The sequence below is a fragment of the Simochromis diagramma genome, unplaced genomic scaffold (genome assembly GCF_900408965.1).
Source record: "Simochromis diagramma unplaced genomic scaffold, fSimDia1.1 OVJJ01000061.1, whole genome shotgun sequence".
Classification (NCBI taxonomy): Eukaryota; Metazoa; Chordata; class Actinopteri; order Cichliformes; family Cichlidae; genus Simochromis; species Simochromis diagramma.
Window position 1 is genome coordinate 744406 of NW_024386945.1, and position 16584 is coordinate 760989.

At 42.8% G+C, this 16584-nt stretch overlaps 1 protein-coding gene across 1 annotated transcript in view; it reads right to left on the reverse strand.

Moving 5' to 3' along the window:
* The window catches only part of nckap5l (NCK-associated protein 5-like), a 38445-nt gene extending 22227 nt beyond the window's left edge, over positions 1-16218 (reverse strand). The window contains exons 1-2 of the mRNA XM_040038175.1: positions 11050-16218; positions 8423-8508 (exon numbers count right to left, since the gene is read on the reverse strand). The gene's annotated coding sequence lies outside the window, so the exon portion shown is untranslated. The remainder of the gene's footprint in view (positions 1-8422; positions 8509-11049) is intronic.
* Positions 16219-16584: the final 366 nt, after the last annotated feature.

The following is a 16584-nucleotide window of genomic DNA, read 5'->3' on the forward strand; positions in this document are numbered from 1 at the left end:
ATGTCACGTTATTGGCCCAAGTATTGAAGTACAACAAGCCTTAAATATGAACTCAACAAATGCACAGAGAATTAAAAGCACTGATTGGAAAAGTTCAGTAGCTTCTAATAGTTTAAAAACATAAAAAATAAAAACTCAGCAGAGACCCACCAGGCCTCGTGTAACAGGAGCTGTTTGCAAAGCGTTTACGGGAAGATTATCGAACATCGCTGGGCTGTGAACGCCGACGGACAAACCTGAGCAGCACCATCCAAAGTGTAGGCTGCTTATTGAGCCGCGATCGACTCCACGCGGCCGAATCTACACGTATAATGGAGGGATGATCAATGAACCCCATCTAAGAACGGAAGCAGATATTAGTATCGTTCCTGCATCCAAGGTCAAACGGATGGCTGAGTGGTTATAAATACCAGATCTTCTCTTCACTAATGCACATCAAAGCTCCGGGCAGCAGGATGGAGAAGCATGCACACATCCCTCTGTGTGTGTGTTTGCGAACATTCACATGGAAATTACAGCGTGCACCAAAAGACAACAAAAGTGATTCTAAATATAACACGAAAATGTGGTTTTGCCTTGGCTGCTGTGGTTTTTCTTTTGAAGTGCACAGATAACGTCACAAGCCTCTCTGGAAAAAAAACGAAAAAGAGCCACCAGCAAAGAAGCATCTGTTAGAACGAGTTACGCTCTTTTTTTATTTTATTTTAAAAATTTACGGTATCCAGCTTCTTGGGACATAAAACAGCAAATCTTCACATCGACAAGCAGCCAGGCTGAGGTTCGATGACCGAATAATTGATCAACAATCAATTTTTTTTCCTCAGCAAATATATTGTGTGCCTATTGACTAATCGGCTATAGACTGTACAGAGAGATCATTTACCATAAAGCTAAACACAGAAGCAGCTTTTCCCTAACTGCTGTGCAAAAGTCTCGACCCACCTTCCATTTCATCACAATTTCCTAAGATAATGGGAAACAGGTGCAGCGACTTATTGAAATATGTGCAAACATACATGGAACTATAGTGTTTAAGGTTTGTACAGTTCAAACAAGCCTAAAAGTCAATATTCAACACAGTCTGACCTCTTTTAGGCAGTTTTCTTGTACTTTAAATAGTCTTCAGAAATAGTTTCCAGGCTTTTTTAAAAGACATTCAAAGCTTTTCTTTGTTTTTTTATCTGCTTTTGTTCAGTGCTCTGTCAGGATGAACCCACACTGCTTCAGTAATGTTGAGGTCCAGGCTCTGGGGAGGCCAATCCATGACTGACAGTCATCCACTGTGTGCTCTTCTATCCAGGTTATTGCCAATAAGACACTTTTTCAAATGTTATTGCATGGTGTAACAAAGTCTGAGGGAGCTTTTACTAGAAAAAAGTAGAAGAACGGTGTTGGGGATTTAGACAGAATCTCTAACACCTCTAGCTGGCATGCATCCCCACAGCTGTAGACGCTGCTGTAGCTCTGTAACTGTAACCTGGATCCACTGTTACAATGGTAGATTCTCATATTAGACATGAAGAAACTTGAATTCTGCTCTAACGCTAATGCCGGTTCAAAATGCCCTATGTGGTCCAGATTAGATGGGCTGATATCGTGTGTCTGAGACTGGAACAAAAAGTTTATCATCTCATCTTGCACGCTGTGTCACAATGGACAAAAAAAATGATGCTGCAACTGATACGCCTCATAAAGTGTGACAAAACAAAAATGCCACAAAGTCTTTCCACAACAGCTCACTCACTGTTGTGACGCTGACCGCTTTTTCTGTGTACGACTGCAAACATCACAAAAGCAGAAGGCGGCTGGTGTAGATGTAGTTTGATGCAGCTATGAAGCTAAATTGACCACTGATGTCAGACACGCTGCGTCAGCTGCCATTATCTGTTTACATTCTTTGTTTTAAAAAAAAGAAGCAAACTTTAACTCTTTTTCCCCATAAAGACGAAATTTGACGACCTTCATATTCAATACACATGCGGTCTGATGACCTTCAGAATAAGTTCTGGGATTTTCCAGTTTAGCCCCAGTAAACTGTACAGGCAGAGATAACCCTCTCTAATAATCACAGTCATTTTGTTCTGGAAGCAGGCCTGAAATCTGACAAACTATTCAGCTCAGAAAAGAGAAACAACTTTTTACCCCAGGCAGGCATCCAAGGTGGAAAACAGTTAAACTATCAGCCATCATTTAATGACAAATTGGCTTCTATTTTTTCATTTCTGCACTTTTAATCAATGACTAGCAGATAAACAAAATCCCAGCATTTTGGCTAATGTGTTCACGTCATTTAAAAAAAAAAAAAAAAAGTATTCTTACTAACCGACCTCTTTTAATGCAGTTTTTGAACACACTCAGAAATATCTGGACTACAAAGCGGGATCGTATTTCTCCCACATTAGCTTCCCTTCCTTGGCTCCCTGTTAAGAATTGAATTTAAAATCCTTCTTCTCACATACAAAGTCCTGAAGGATCAAACCTCCATCACATCTTAAAAACCTTTTAGTATCATGTTATCCCAGCAGAGTGCTTCGCTCACAGACTGCAGGCTTACTTGCGGTTCTTGGAGTTTCTAAAAGTAGAATGGGAGGCAGAGCCTCCAGCTTTCAGGCTCCTCTCCTGTGGAACCAGTTTGGGAGACAGAAACACTCTCTGCTTTAAAGATCTGATTTAAAACTTCCCTTTTTGATAAAACTTATAGTTAGACCAGGATCAGAAGCATTTCTTAGTTATGCTGCTATAGCATAAAGCTGCTGGGGGGTTTCCCATGATGCCCATTTTCTCTCCACTCCCCTTTCTTTTCACTATTAATGTCTTTAAACACCATCACTCCATGATGCTAACTTTTGGCTTCTTGTTTGTGTTTTCTCCCTTTCTCTCTATGGTTTACATTTTTCTTCCTTCTTGCCAAGCACAAGTTTTCTTTCTCATATTGTGGGCATTTACTGTGCAATTTTAAGGGGGTTTCAGCACGACTACACAAAAACTACTAAAGCCAAAAGGTGGGCAAAGGAAGAATTCGTTACATTTTGAACCAGATCTGCAGCACTGACCTTGGCAGATGATGCACTCGCCGACTGCTTTTCTGCTTCATTCATCTGCAGATAAATTGTTTCATCTACAAAGTGTCTCAAAACTGAAATATTTCAGCTGTAGCTGCCTCGTTTTGTCCAGCTAACAATCCATAACCCAAAGAAATGCAGTTAGCAGATCATCAATGAAAAGGAAAAGCATCAAAAGCTTCGCTGCTATTCATTTTCGGTCTCAGTGTTGATTTATATCGAAAGTAAGCCACATATTCATTGCCCTGTTGTTGGTACTACAGAGATAAACTTGCTGTAACATCTTTGGGAAACACGGAGAGGGGGAGGTGAACTAACAGACAGGGAGTGAGGGAAGGAGGGAGTGAGGGAGGGAGGCTACTTCTGGCTGCTTTCTGAACTGCGGTATTGTCACGATGGGGGTGGTATAAGAGGCTGTGACTGGCCTGAAAGTGCACACAGAGGCTCATTGACAGGGCGGAGGAGAGGAGGCTCGGTGGGTCCCGGCAGGGCTGCAGCAGTGCCAGCGAGCTCCTTCCACAGACTCACAGCCGCTGGTGCTGTCAGAGAGAAACCACGAGGGGAATGCAAACGGAGTCGATGCTGCTGCTCTGCTCAGCTCTTTTTTTTTTTTTTAATCCACCTACTACTGAGCGAGGCAATATTCTGAGCACATTTTTATTCATCACTGAGAGCAATTGACGATGAAAAAAAAATGTCCTTGCGACGGCATATTCTGATAGGATAGTGATGCGACAAGGTCGATGTGGGACGTTCATTTATTCACATCTGAACAGCCTGATCGCTGAATTTATTCTCAGGTGCAAGAAAAAGACTTAAAGGGATATTCCACTGATTTAAACATGTATTTAACCATCACAGTGGGGAAACTACACAGACTGAGAAATTTAAAAATAATAGAGTTATATCAGCTTCGGGTTGAGATTTTAATTTAGCCATTAGCCCTGTAAGGTGGGGATCATACTCTGCTGCGGACAGCGTGGATGAGAAGTCAAGCCTGCTGTAGTCGACTGCAGTGCAGCATTTCTGTGGACGACTCTGTGGAGTCACACATGTCAGCACAGAGCCTCAGTCCTACCCTTCACCAAGATCCGAGCATACTTGTGCACGCAGAAAGTCTAAAACACTTTTATCTAATTATTCTTGCATCCCTTCACAGGCTTCCAGTGAAATTCACAATCAACTTTTAAATTCTGTTACCGACATATAAAGCTCTACATGGAAAGAGAACAGAACAGCCGGCCTCGCCAGTCCTCTGATGTGTGCATGTCGGGATGAATGCCTGACTGTATGGTAATCAGGCGATAAACTTAAATTAATAATTAAACTACCTGATTCTAAACAGTTTACAAAAAAGAAATCTTTCGCCAAAACACAGAATTACAGTTATGATTGGTTCTCAGCATCCTTCAGCTGGAGGTGTGCCATTTGACAAGAGGGGGCATCCACACTTTCACTCAGTGTGTGTATCTTAATGGAGGATCCACCACATTAAAGGCTTTTAAATGAAGTAGACTTATGTGGAAAAGAGTTAAAAGTCCCCCCAACACCAAGTCTGCCCCAGTGTGAACTCATAACGCATCCCACCCACTATCCAAACCTTCTGTTTACCAGGGCCAGCCAATCAAAAGGACGGGCTCTAAGAGATAATGAACCGAGAGGCTACACCAGTATAACATAAATAAGGAACTGCACTGGGAATCCCAACAAGCTTATCAAGGCATCAGAAACAGATACTGTTTGAAATAATCGGTCAAAGTATCAGCAGGTTAACCGATAACAAAAATAACTGTTAGGAGAAGGATGTGATGAGTTGCAGTGAATGTAATATTCACTCGTTCCTTTATGCATGAGCAGTAACAAACATCACAGTCACTGTGCACAATATTTGCATTGAGTGGGCAATAAAATCCATTCCTGTGGAACCAGTTTGGACTCGTGGGACAGAAACTTTCTCTTCGACTCTCACGTTCAGCTTCAAACTTTCGTTTTGGTAAAGCTCACGAACGGGACTGGATCAGGTGACCCAGAACAAATCCTTAGTTACCCTGCGACGTGCTCAGGCTGCTGCAGGACTTCCACGATGCAGAGAAGCTTTCTATGCATCTGTTATTTCCGATTTTATAATCTTTGCATCTTCATGCTCCCTGCACCTTTCAACTCTGGAGCTGTATGTTTCTGATCTACTCCAACCGATAAGACTAGTGCAATTCATCATGGCCTCCAACCATGCATGTCACTGTATCCTACATGATAACTGGACAAATATGTCCAATACCAATAATATCACAATAACCCTATAAAGTCTGTTAAAATCATCCATAAATGTATTTTTGTTTATTTTTAAAACAGTACTGGCAACTTTAACTTGTATGAAGACATATTCCTGCAGAACTCAGATCAGAAAGCTCCAAATCACAGGGCACCGTAACACCATCTCAGAGGAACCGACGTTAGCCCGAACGCTGGGTAAGCAGAGGAGCAGCAGGAAGAGGAGACGACAAAATCGTAATTAAATTAAGAATAAAATCTTCAACAGTCTCCAGAGCATCACTCAACAACATAACAGCAGCCTGACTGCACCTGCATGAGTGACTCGGTCTAACTGAGCTGAAGTGTTGTGGGAAAGTGAGTCTCTCCAACTGCAAGATGGGATCCAGCCAAAAGAGAAGAGAGCCAATATAAACCACAAAATGTGGCCCAAACTGTGCTGCTGCTGCTGCTGCACGAATTCAAACCACAATTATCCTCGATACCTTTATATACTTCTGTACTTCCAACCAGATTATCAAGATAATCAAGTCAAAACAATCATCTGTCATTTTGCTCTTTTTCTTCTTTTTATCTGAAGTCAGGTCACAGTGGCAGCAGCTAAACTGGGTATTCCACACATGCTTCCTCCTAGCTACACTTTCCAGTTTCTCCTGTGGGATCCCGAGTTTCTCCCAGGCCAGATGAGGCACATAATCTCTCCAGTGGGTTCTGGATCTACTCTGAAGTCTCCTCCTAGTATGGCATGCCTGAAAAACCTTCAGGTAGACATCCAGGAATCCTTTGGACAGGAAGGAACAGCGACTCTACTCAGAGCTCCACCTAGGTGTCTGAGCCCAGGCACCCTGCAGGGAAACCCATTTGACCTCGTTCTTTTGGTCAGCGCACAGCTCACAGGGCTGGCTGAGGCAGATTTGCCTTAGCGTGAACCAAGACGACTGAAAGAGACTTTGGTCATCAAGAAAATTAAACCCTGCTGGGAAACGTTTTAGCTTCGAGGAGTCTGGAGAGGAAGTTCAACAAATGCACGGAGTTGCAAAAGCTGAGGTAGTATGATGAGGATTTTTTTTTTTAAAAAGGAGCAGCCCCCGCTGAGGCCAAAGGTTGTCTTCACTGGCTCTGTCTGAGGTTTCTTCCTGTTAACGGGTTTTCTCCCCGTTGCCACCGACAGCTGCCTCGGTGGCATTCTACACTACTTTAAGGTTTTGGCCTTGCTGTGTAAATTCCTAAAATAAACTCGGCCAAAAAAAAGTCTTGGTTGTTTTTTATGTCTATAGAAATAAGGAAGCAAACAAGAGGACGCGAGCAAGGATGCACGCATAAAGAAGGGAGGAAAAAAAAAAAAAAAAAGAGCAAACAGATAAGATGAAGGTCAAAGTGAGCACAAAGTGTTTTGTTTTTGTAAATGCACCCTTCTGGAAAACACAGCCACTCAATCAGACATCGCTAAGTGTAAACACAGGGCAGCGAGGCGCCGCGTTCGCAGCTAAAAGCTCCAATCAGTGAAGAAAACAGGCAGGATCATGTGTTAGCCTCTGAGCCAAGCGGGCATGTGGTGCTTTTGTTCATCCTAAAATGACTCAAGCGGATACCTGCGTATGAAAAATGTGAGCTGCGGGGACACTGCTGCACATTCATCAGCAAACAAATAAAGTGCAACTTGACACCAGAGGAATACTAACATGTCTTCTGCTGGAAACAAATAGCTGTGGTGTCCTTTAAACAAATCAGCCAGCAGCGACTGCTGCAAAGGACGGATTAACTTTTCATGGGTGTAAAGCATTGACACAGAAACTACCAACAAGCCTGATGACTAACAAGTAGGGAGACGGAGGAAATGAAACAGAGAAGCGGCACCGAAACCGAGTCATAGATACATTTTTTTAAAGCTCAGACAATAAAAGAACTGAAGCAAAGGACAGAAAGGAAAGTTAATCTGCAGATACATTCATGATCGCCTGTTTTTTAATTGAAGATGCAGAACTTTCTTTGTGTTTGCTCCTTCTTAAATGTGAGCATGTGCTATAAAATCTATTACGGTTATATAACTAATACTTACATATAGAGTATACACATATAGGTTTGAGACTTGATGATTAGTAACATTTTCATATCAATAGTGTGTGAAATTTTGGTTAAACACTGCAAAAAACCTCATTTCCTCACTTATCTGGTTAATGAGGCACACGGATGGTTACAGCTCCTTAAACGTGAGGATGTGGTGCTATTCTCCTTATATTAGATTTACAGTTACTGTATGTGGAACAGTTTGTGGTTTGGTTTTGAGATTTTGTGCACGAAACACCAAAACAATAAATCATTAACTCAACAGGTAGCAAATTAATACCGAGCAGAAGATTTTCAGCCCATTTAAAAACAAATATGAACATAACCGTTTAGATTGGCTTTCATTGCATGACATCTAAATAAACAAAACTAATGCCAGCTGAGTTTTCATTTAAATTTGTTATGTGACTATTTTGCATCTTTATTCCGATACTTCCTGCCACGTTGCTAGCCGATTTGAATACGCGCTCCGACGCCATCGTAGGATTGGACACGTGCCAAGGAGTTGGAGGGAAACATTAACAGTGAGTCACATTTTCCCTTTCCCCCCCTTTTTTTCTTTCACAGTAACATCTTCACAATAATGTGCCGTGTGTGTGAGAAAATTGCTAAACTAGCACAGTCTAATCTGAGTAGTCTAACACAGGGTTAACCCAGCTGTGTACTCTGGGATTTTGAGTGAGTATGAGATTTAAATTTAATGGTACACATCAAAGGGTCTGATTAATAGTGAGGAAGTAAAACAGATGCTTTCTTGTGTGAAGGAAACTGTAATCAACTAAACTGTGGGTGTCACGCTGCAAGTGTGCATTCAAAAGTGCCTTTATTTGACATTGTATAACTAAAAGAATAACTGGCGACATTTAAGACGACATCCGGGCTATTTTCTGCAAATATGAAGGAGCGTGTGCCTTTTATATGTGACATTTTATAAGCTCAACAATGAATCAATTTGTACACAAAATAGTAAATAATAATTATTAGCCTTCAGGAAATCATAACATTATGAATCATGTACTCACCTGCGGGGTCAGCGCTTGTAATGATCCTTGAAGAGGAGTCAGTCTCCCGTCAGGCACCTCTGTCTCCCAACAACAAAACCACGGAGCTGAGGGCGAGAAAACCGGGACATGTTTTAAAACACAACAGCTCCGAGGCTGAAAATCTCCTCGGCACAATGCATGAGCGGACTCCCGGGAGGACACGGAGAAGGATATCTGAATCTTGGATTAGATTGCGGTATTTTATGGAGAACATCAAGTCTCTGTATTTCTCTCACTTCATAATTTGACACACATTTGTGAAGATATGAAAAGAAAGGTGCAGTTTTAACCCCCCATCAAACAATGGGGAAGAATCCTGGATTCAGATCGAGCCTTTTTTGGAATAATCCTGCTAACAAAGACGAACCAACCAATCACAGAGGCTCCTCGGTGGAGGTAATAAACCCCCGGCCTCATCTTTCCCCCTCCCATCCTCCTCCTCCTCTCTGCATCTTAAATCATAAGACAGAAACCGCAAAATCTGCCCGTGTGTAACCAGATCTCAAAAAGTTTGATAGCCGGAGTTTAAGATGGGGTTTGAGGTCAATGTCACCTCTGCGATGGGACGCGGGGAAAGGCCGCAGCCTTCCTCGGCTCCACAAGCGAACAGGAAACCGAGAGGAGAGGAAGATGCTCCCTTTGCCCTCGGGAGACACCGGCACTCGGCAGACGCCAGCCATGCAAAGACCACAAGCCCCCGCTCCTCTATCTCGCCCTCTTTCCTCAATCTCGTCTTTCCTTTCATCTCTGAGTCATTGTAAAGTGTAATGAAAGAAAGACGGATGAATAATTCAGTAGACAGCATTTAAGAACTCCCCTTTTATGTCTTTCTGAGAATGCAGGACAGTGCCACACAAAGATTTCCTTTAAAGTTTCAGCCTAATGTGGGATTCCCCCATTAATCGAACTCCCCGTTAATTATGCTCGCTTTCTACAAAGGTTTACAGCATAAGTGGGGCGCCGCGTCTGCAGTAGGGTCTCCTCAGCCAGCGTTTTTTTTTTGTCTCGTCAACACAGAAATGTTTGGGCGCCGAACTGCAGTATTAACTCTTCTTTTCCAAACGTGCTCTATAAGGTAACGGGGCCTGATCCTGTTAGATCTTGTCAAACTGAAATGGGATTAGAGGTGTTGAGCATCTGCCCACTCAATCTGGGGTTTTAATAGAGCAAGAGCAGATCCGCCGTTCTGGCCTCGGTTTGCCAGGTGCTGAGAAACGGAGACCACAAAGTGGCCAGCAGATCGAGAAAAAGCCCTAAACAAGACTCTTACTTTCAAATCCATTTTTTTTTTGAAGGTGGGATGATAAAAAATTTGAAATATTCAAGGAGGCAAATTTAGGCTTTCAAAGTGGTTTGGTGGGATGCTGGGGATGAGGATGAGGAGATTCATGGAATGAGGGCAGGGATAGGGGGAGAAAATTCAAAGGCGACTCAGCCAAAGCAGAGCGAAGAAATGCACAAAAGCTTCTTAAATCATGTCAGTCTCACTCTTGGGGATAGGCAAGGCCATCCGAAGATACGTCAAACACCACCCTTTCCATCTGCCAATCTGTAAAGGCAAAGACTGAAGTTCTCGCTGTTTACGCAAAGTGTGTAGGCGGGATATGTAAACAATGTGACAAAAACCTCAATCCTCACACGCTGGAATTAAGCAAGACTCGGGAATGGCTGAATCTCTCCTAAAAAATGTAGGCCAGAGTCGTTTTTTTTTCCTAATTTTCTGCAGACGCACAGTGGTCGGTATCATTAATACAGATGCAGATAAATATCAAAGTGGAATAGAGATGTGTGTGAGACAGAATCAGGCTGGCGGGTTCCCTCGGCACTGCTTCCTGTCTGATGTTTGGCTACATGAACCGAGACGAATCGCACACAAGCAATATTTGGGATGAGGAGCGAGAGGAGGTGGGGGAAGGGATGGATGAGGAGAAGGAGGAGGAGGAGAAGGAAGAGGAGGAGGGGAGCTCCCTTCCCAAAAGAGGTCTGAGAGATTGGAAGTGAGCCATGCAGGTCTGAGAGCAATCACACAAAACGCAGGGATCCTTCTTAAATCTGTGCCAGCCAACCTCCACACCCATGGAGGAAGCACATCAAGGGTCCCTTCATCCTCCTGATATCACACATTCAGGCAGCATTCAGGCAGCACACCATCCACCACCTCCACCCACCCTCATGCACGTTTGGCAGATTTATGGCACTTTGTTAGCGGGAACCAAAACAGGATTTGGAGCTGGTTCAGCCAAACATTTAAATAAAAAGGACACAGAGTGTTAACAGTGCTCAGCCTGCTGCTGTCATAAAATGTAAGCTAACCCACGGATATTAATGCTAACCTAAACAACTCACACACACACACATATGCACACAGGGAAATCAGCCCTTCTTTAGCAGTCATCTCGTGCCTATTCACGTCAAGTCAACACCACAAAACACGAGTCCCCTCGCTGTCATTTCAGGGAGAAAAATCTGCTTCACTTGGACACAGAAACAACATCCCAACAGGCAGACAGAGCGCCGGGCGCTGAAGACCATGTCAGCTGTAAAAACTGCATCACCAATACAAATTAACCCCCTCCTCCCAAAGTACACGTTTTGGGTCATCTCACCTTTCTCCTTCTGCCTTTTCTGTCATCCAGTCATCTGAGAGCTCCTCACACCAGAATGAAACGTAAGGCACGAGAAGCAAAGAGGGGAAAAAAGACATGAAAGGAGGCCACAACCTTACATTTCTGCTTTCCGGTCGCCGTGGAGATTACGTCCCCCCCCTCCCGCACCACCTCCTGTTAAAAGTGCCGTCACTTTGCGAGCGTGGCGAGGAAGCCGGTTTCCTCTATGCTACAGCTAGAAAAGGCCTGTCCTTGGGCATGAGCATTGTGTATGTGTCTGTGCTGTCTGCAGAGGCTGCCATGCCTCCCATTGTTCCAGGGCGAGTGAGGCAGGCTTCCTACCCCAACAGACCCTGCCTACTACAACAGCTGTGGACCAGCCCCCACCTCCCAGTTGCTCTCCTTCTCCCCTCCTCCTCCACCTCCTACAACTCCTGCCTGTGCTGCTGCTGCTGCTAAACATTAACCCCACAGCTGCCGGCTTGGGTCATAAAGAGGAGGAGAAGGGGGAGTTGTTTTCACAGGAGACCCTACCTTGTACGGACAAAGGGACGTAACAGGGAGAGGATATCCGACATCCCGGCCGAACTGACGGCAGCTCTGCACAGAGCCATTAAGTGCCCTAGAAAGAAAACAGGCTCTGCACTAAGAGGATTGTCCTTCTCTTTCACATTGGCAGTACGTGTTGGACAGAGTCCTGTGCGACGGCACAGAGGGAAAGACTGGAAATCAGGAGGAATCAGGAGGCTCCAGCTTATGATTACTTTCATTAGAAATTATAGTCTCAATTATTCTCTGCTGTGGCTTAGAGAAAATGGAGCAAACACAGCAGCTAGAGTTAACAGAGCCCAAATTATGTGCCGAGATGAGGTGACGGGAGGTTTTTTTGTCTCTACATATTGTATCTAAAAGATGGAATCTGCCATTCGAATGCAGCTCGTTTCTGGACTTCAAATTTTCAAGCCTTTAAAGTTAGAGCAGCAAGAAATGACTGCAGTTAGTTGAAAGGATGTGTACTATGTTACCAGTTAATCCTATCAAGCTTGTTTAAACATACAGGTGCAACAATCAGACACATCTGCAAAGACACCAATACGCAGCTAGGTGGAGAGGTCCAATTCAGGGACTTCGGTTCATGGAGGTGAGACCTAGCAGGCAGCGGGTTCAGTTCAATTTGATTTATTTAGCACCAAATCAACAAACCATGTGGCACAAGGCTGTCGCCCTGGGTTTGATTCTGTCCTCGGTCATTTGCTGCACGTCTTCCTCCTCTTCTCTCGCCCACCTTTCCTGTCTACTCTCAAACTGTCCTTTCATAATAAAGTCTAAAAAGCACAAAAAACATATCTGTGAAAAAATAATAATGATAAAAGAGAGGGAAACGATCCACAAATGGCAAAACTTCTTTTTAAAACTGTGAATTTGGATATCTTAACATGGTGAGTCTATAGGGATCGACCGGCCATTAGAGCCAACCAAGTGGTCGTTAGAGGAACTGCAGCTCCTCTAACAGACAGTGTTGCCTTGACATTTCAGTCTCTGAGCCATTTTTTTCATTACACGCACAATATTTGAAGTGTGGGAGGAAACCTGAGAATCAGCAGGAAGAAAATGCACTACATTCAGGTGTTAGAACACACTCTGTGTCATCAATATTTCCTCATTTGACAGCTGTAATCTGCCCCACTCAGCAGACTCTCTGTGTATCTGTTTCCATGCTTGCTTGTTTGTTGTTCATCAGTCCTGGAAGTTGCCACTTGTGACCAACCAAAAGAAGAAAGGTTGCACTGATGTTGGTGTAGCCACAAATAAAATGGAATCTATCGACTTTAGTAGCCGATGTTTATGTGTTGTGCAACATCCGTTTTGCGTTGGCTCGGAGACACTGGGGTGAACCCATGATTTAATAACGGCATCCAGAATTTCACAATCTGTGGATCCCCAAAAAGGAGAGAAAAATGGGGCCCGCTAGCATTACAGCTCAGCTGATGTGGATGGCATGACTGTTTGCATCCGGTCACACTGTCACAAGCCTCTCGTATGGGTGGATGAACACATCCTTTTTCTTTTTTGAGTAACTGGGATTTTTGGGGCGAGACACTTTGCTGAGTACTTCAAATAAATCTGTGTTAGCACCTCAAAGTAAGAAAGTGAAGATATTTGTTACACTTGGACCCGAGGGGACCCTAGCAGACGCATGGATGCGGATATATAATCCCGGGTTTAATGACTAGCCTGGATGATTTACTGCTCCAAGTTCAGCCTGACCCTAGCTCAAAACCAGTCATAGTGGTTGTTTCTTTATCTTCTGTTGATAGCTTTAGTTAACTTCTAGAAGGTTCTAACCTTTCTTTCCTTTTTTTTTTTTTTTTTTTTTTTTTAAACATAGAAAGAATTAAAGTTCCCTGAAAAAGTCTCTTTTCTCCAACCCACCATGTAAGAATTCAAATTAAAAATTAAACAAGTAAACTAAACTGTGAGTCTTTTTTTGAAAGCCTTTGATAATTACTTATTAATAAAATATGCTGCTTTATTTTCTCAGTACAACAGTCCCAAACCCAAATGGGTGACACATTTCAGAAGTATGGGTGAGAAAATGTTTGGGGGGTTTTTTGGTTTTAAATAACTCAAACAGTTATTAGTTCCAGATTAATCGCTTCAATCGATTAATGAGTTAACAGTGTGGCTGTTGTGCAGCAATCTTTGTGAATGGGGGGGGTCGCGGCTTCCACAATCATCGTCTCGTGTGAACCGGTCAGCGCCGCGGCAGGTTTCTCGGCACAGCGTCTCGGTGTGGTTTCTCTCCCCAGGTTTTCACCCGGTGTGACTCAGCTGCTGTCCTTATTAACAAGGCCACATCATCCTCACATACCAGACACAATAAACCAAGTCTGATGACAAAATGACTGGGAGCCACGGCAACAGCGAGAGGAAGAAAACACGGGTTTCATGAGCAGAATGTGGGAGGATAATATAATAAAGCAATAATGGATGGCAACACATCCCTGCAGCATCCCTGCCTCCGTAAACAACTCTTTAAATCGCAGATATGTAGGTTCTGATTTAAAGTAATAATATGACCCTAATTAACCAGACAAAAAAAAGACACCTAACCCAAATTGACCTTGCCCCACACCAGACATCCTATAGTGGAAATCAAATGCCCCGGGGCACTTACAATTGTATTCAAATCTCAACAAAACACCCGAGCCCGTTTGGCAAGTATAGAGCTGCCCCAGATTCAGTTACTGGGAAATGAGACTGTTTGTTTTTCCAAGATTAATGCTGACACTCATGAATCCCATATGGAAAAATCACGGGAACCCCCAAAGACAAAAATGCTGCTTTATCAACTCAAATGAGCTGTTTGTCTGCGGAAAATTGCACAGGTCATCATCGAGAATCAACCACAACAAAGAAAAAAAAAAAAAAAAAAAAAAAAAACACACGACAGATGCCGAGCCTCACATCAAAAATCACCCAGATCAAAAGAGCTTGTGTCCACTGAGGATTTATCCTCTTATTGCTGACACATATGGCCGTCCTGCCCAGTCTGTACTCACCACCAAGCCTCTAATCTGTGTCCGCCTAGTGGCTGAAAACTTTAAAGAAGCCGTCCTAATCATCCCACCACCACGTGAGCAATTAAACCGTTTCTGCTAAACTCCCAGGGTTCTTGAAGGGCATTACATTCATTCACAATTCACATTACACTGCGGTACAGACAAAAATAGCGTTTCTGTTTACTTTCAGCTCCTCTGGAGAGACTAAACTCTTAGCACTTAAAAAAATGCACTTAGGGTACAGAAACGCTACCTCACTAATGGTTAAAAAGCTATAAACCAGCACCAAAATGACAGTCACAAACCAAAAGCCACCACTCTCTTAACCAATAAAAACTGTTTGATGTGTGTATTCTTCATGTGTGGCCTTCAATCCGGCACTCAGTCATCAAAACCTTAAAAACCCATGCTATAATCATTGAAGAGCTGCAATAAAAACATGTAATCTGTATTTATTTTGACCAATTCTTAACTTTTTAACTGTAGTTTTGAAAGCAACAACCAGAATATCTTTATATTGTTGTTTGGAGAAAGCAAGACGTTTGAAGAAGACCTTGTATGTTTTTGTACCATTTAAAAATTACATTAATCTACTAAATAATCAGAAGAGCAAAGAAGTAAACGGCTTGTGGTGTCACTTTGTGATTGCCTAATGTCTTTCAAAAGGATGAGATAAGAGCCATCTGAGTCCATCTAATCAAGCTGGTTTGTTCCTCTTTGTGTTAAAGGGACAGTTCACCCCAAAATCTCTTTTTGCTTTGCCAAACTACACCCGCCAATCACAGCACTTTGCAGAAGGAAGCGTTCATCCTGTGATGAGACTGCGAGTCACAGCATGACAGGATGTAAGCTCGCTGCACGCTTCTTTTTGTTGGCGGATGTAGACAGAAAAAAATAGTCCCTACATGTTACTGCTCATGAGGTTTGTGGATTTTGTGAGTAAGTGCATCATAATTTTAATAAAGAGAAATTGATGCTGAGCAGTATTTAGTTGCATTATGTTAAAACGACTAAACTAGGCAATGCACGCAATACAGATCAATAAACAGAAGTACAGCTGGCAGGAAAAAAAACATCTGAATTTTATTTTCGGGTGAGCTGTCTCTTTAAAACTTTTACTGATGCTCGGTGAGGAATCTGCTATTTTTAAATCTTCCATTATTTTCAAATTTACATTTAAAGAGCTTAGAAGAAGTGCTACAAGTAGGAAAAAGTAAAAGTATGGAAAAACATTTTTAAACTTGGCTGTGGTGGAAAACTTGGTGAAGTAAAGCAAATAGTGACAATGTGCAATAGAAAGAAACCTGTTAAATGAATCATGAAAAACCAAAAGGAGAGAAGTGCAGCTCTGTGCGGGAGATCACGATATTTTTCTCATTTTGTCATCATAAAAGGTGATTAATTGCACCATATCTTTTCTTCTCCTTTCAAACTGCATCCAGTGGGAGAATTAGCAAAACGATTCCTCCAATATGCCTCTAACAGTAGGGAATCCTACAGCCCATTTTTATAAGACTTGTGAGCAGAGATGGGCAGTAACGCGTTACTGTAATCCGATTACTTTTTTCAAGTGACGAGTAAAGTAATGATTACTATTGCAAAACGGTAATTAGATTACTGTTACCGTTACTAAAACCGTGATTTTTTTTGCGAGGATGTCTCATGACAGTGACGTAAGCGAGTGCGACGTTCGTGGCAACAGCTGTGTGCAGATCAACAATGGATAATATATCGAGTGCGGGAGAGAGTATGAGCGTGCAGCGTTTAAAGCGTGGAAGTACTGACCTTATTTTGAGTTTGATTCCATAAAAAGTGACAAAAACATTAGTGTCCGAAGAAAACTTCTTTTTACAGCGAAAGAAAACCCTAAACTTCCAAGCAAGCAACGAGGTAATGGGAAATTCACAGAGAAACTCGTGGATTCTTCAACTGACCGCGGCACACCTGCACCAGGGTAAACCTCCGCCTGCCC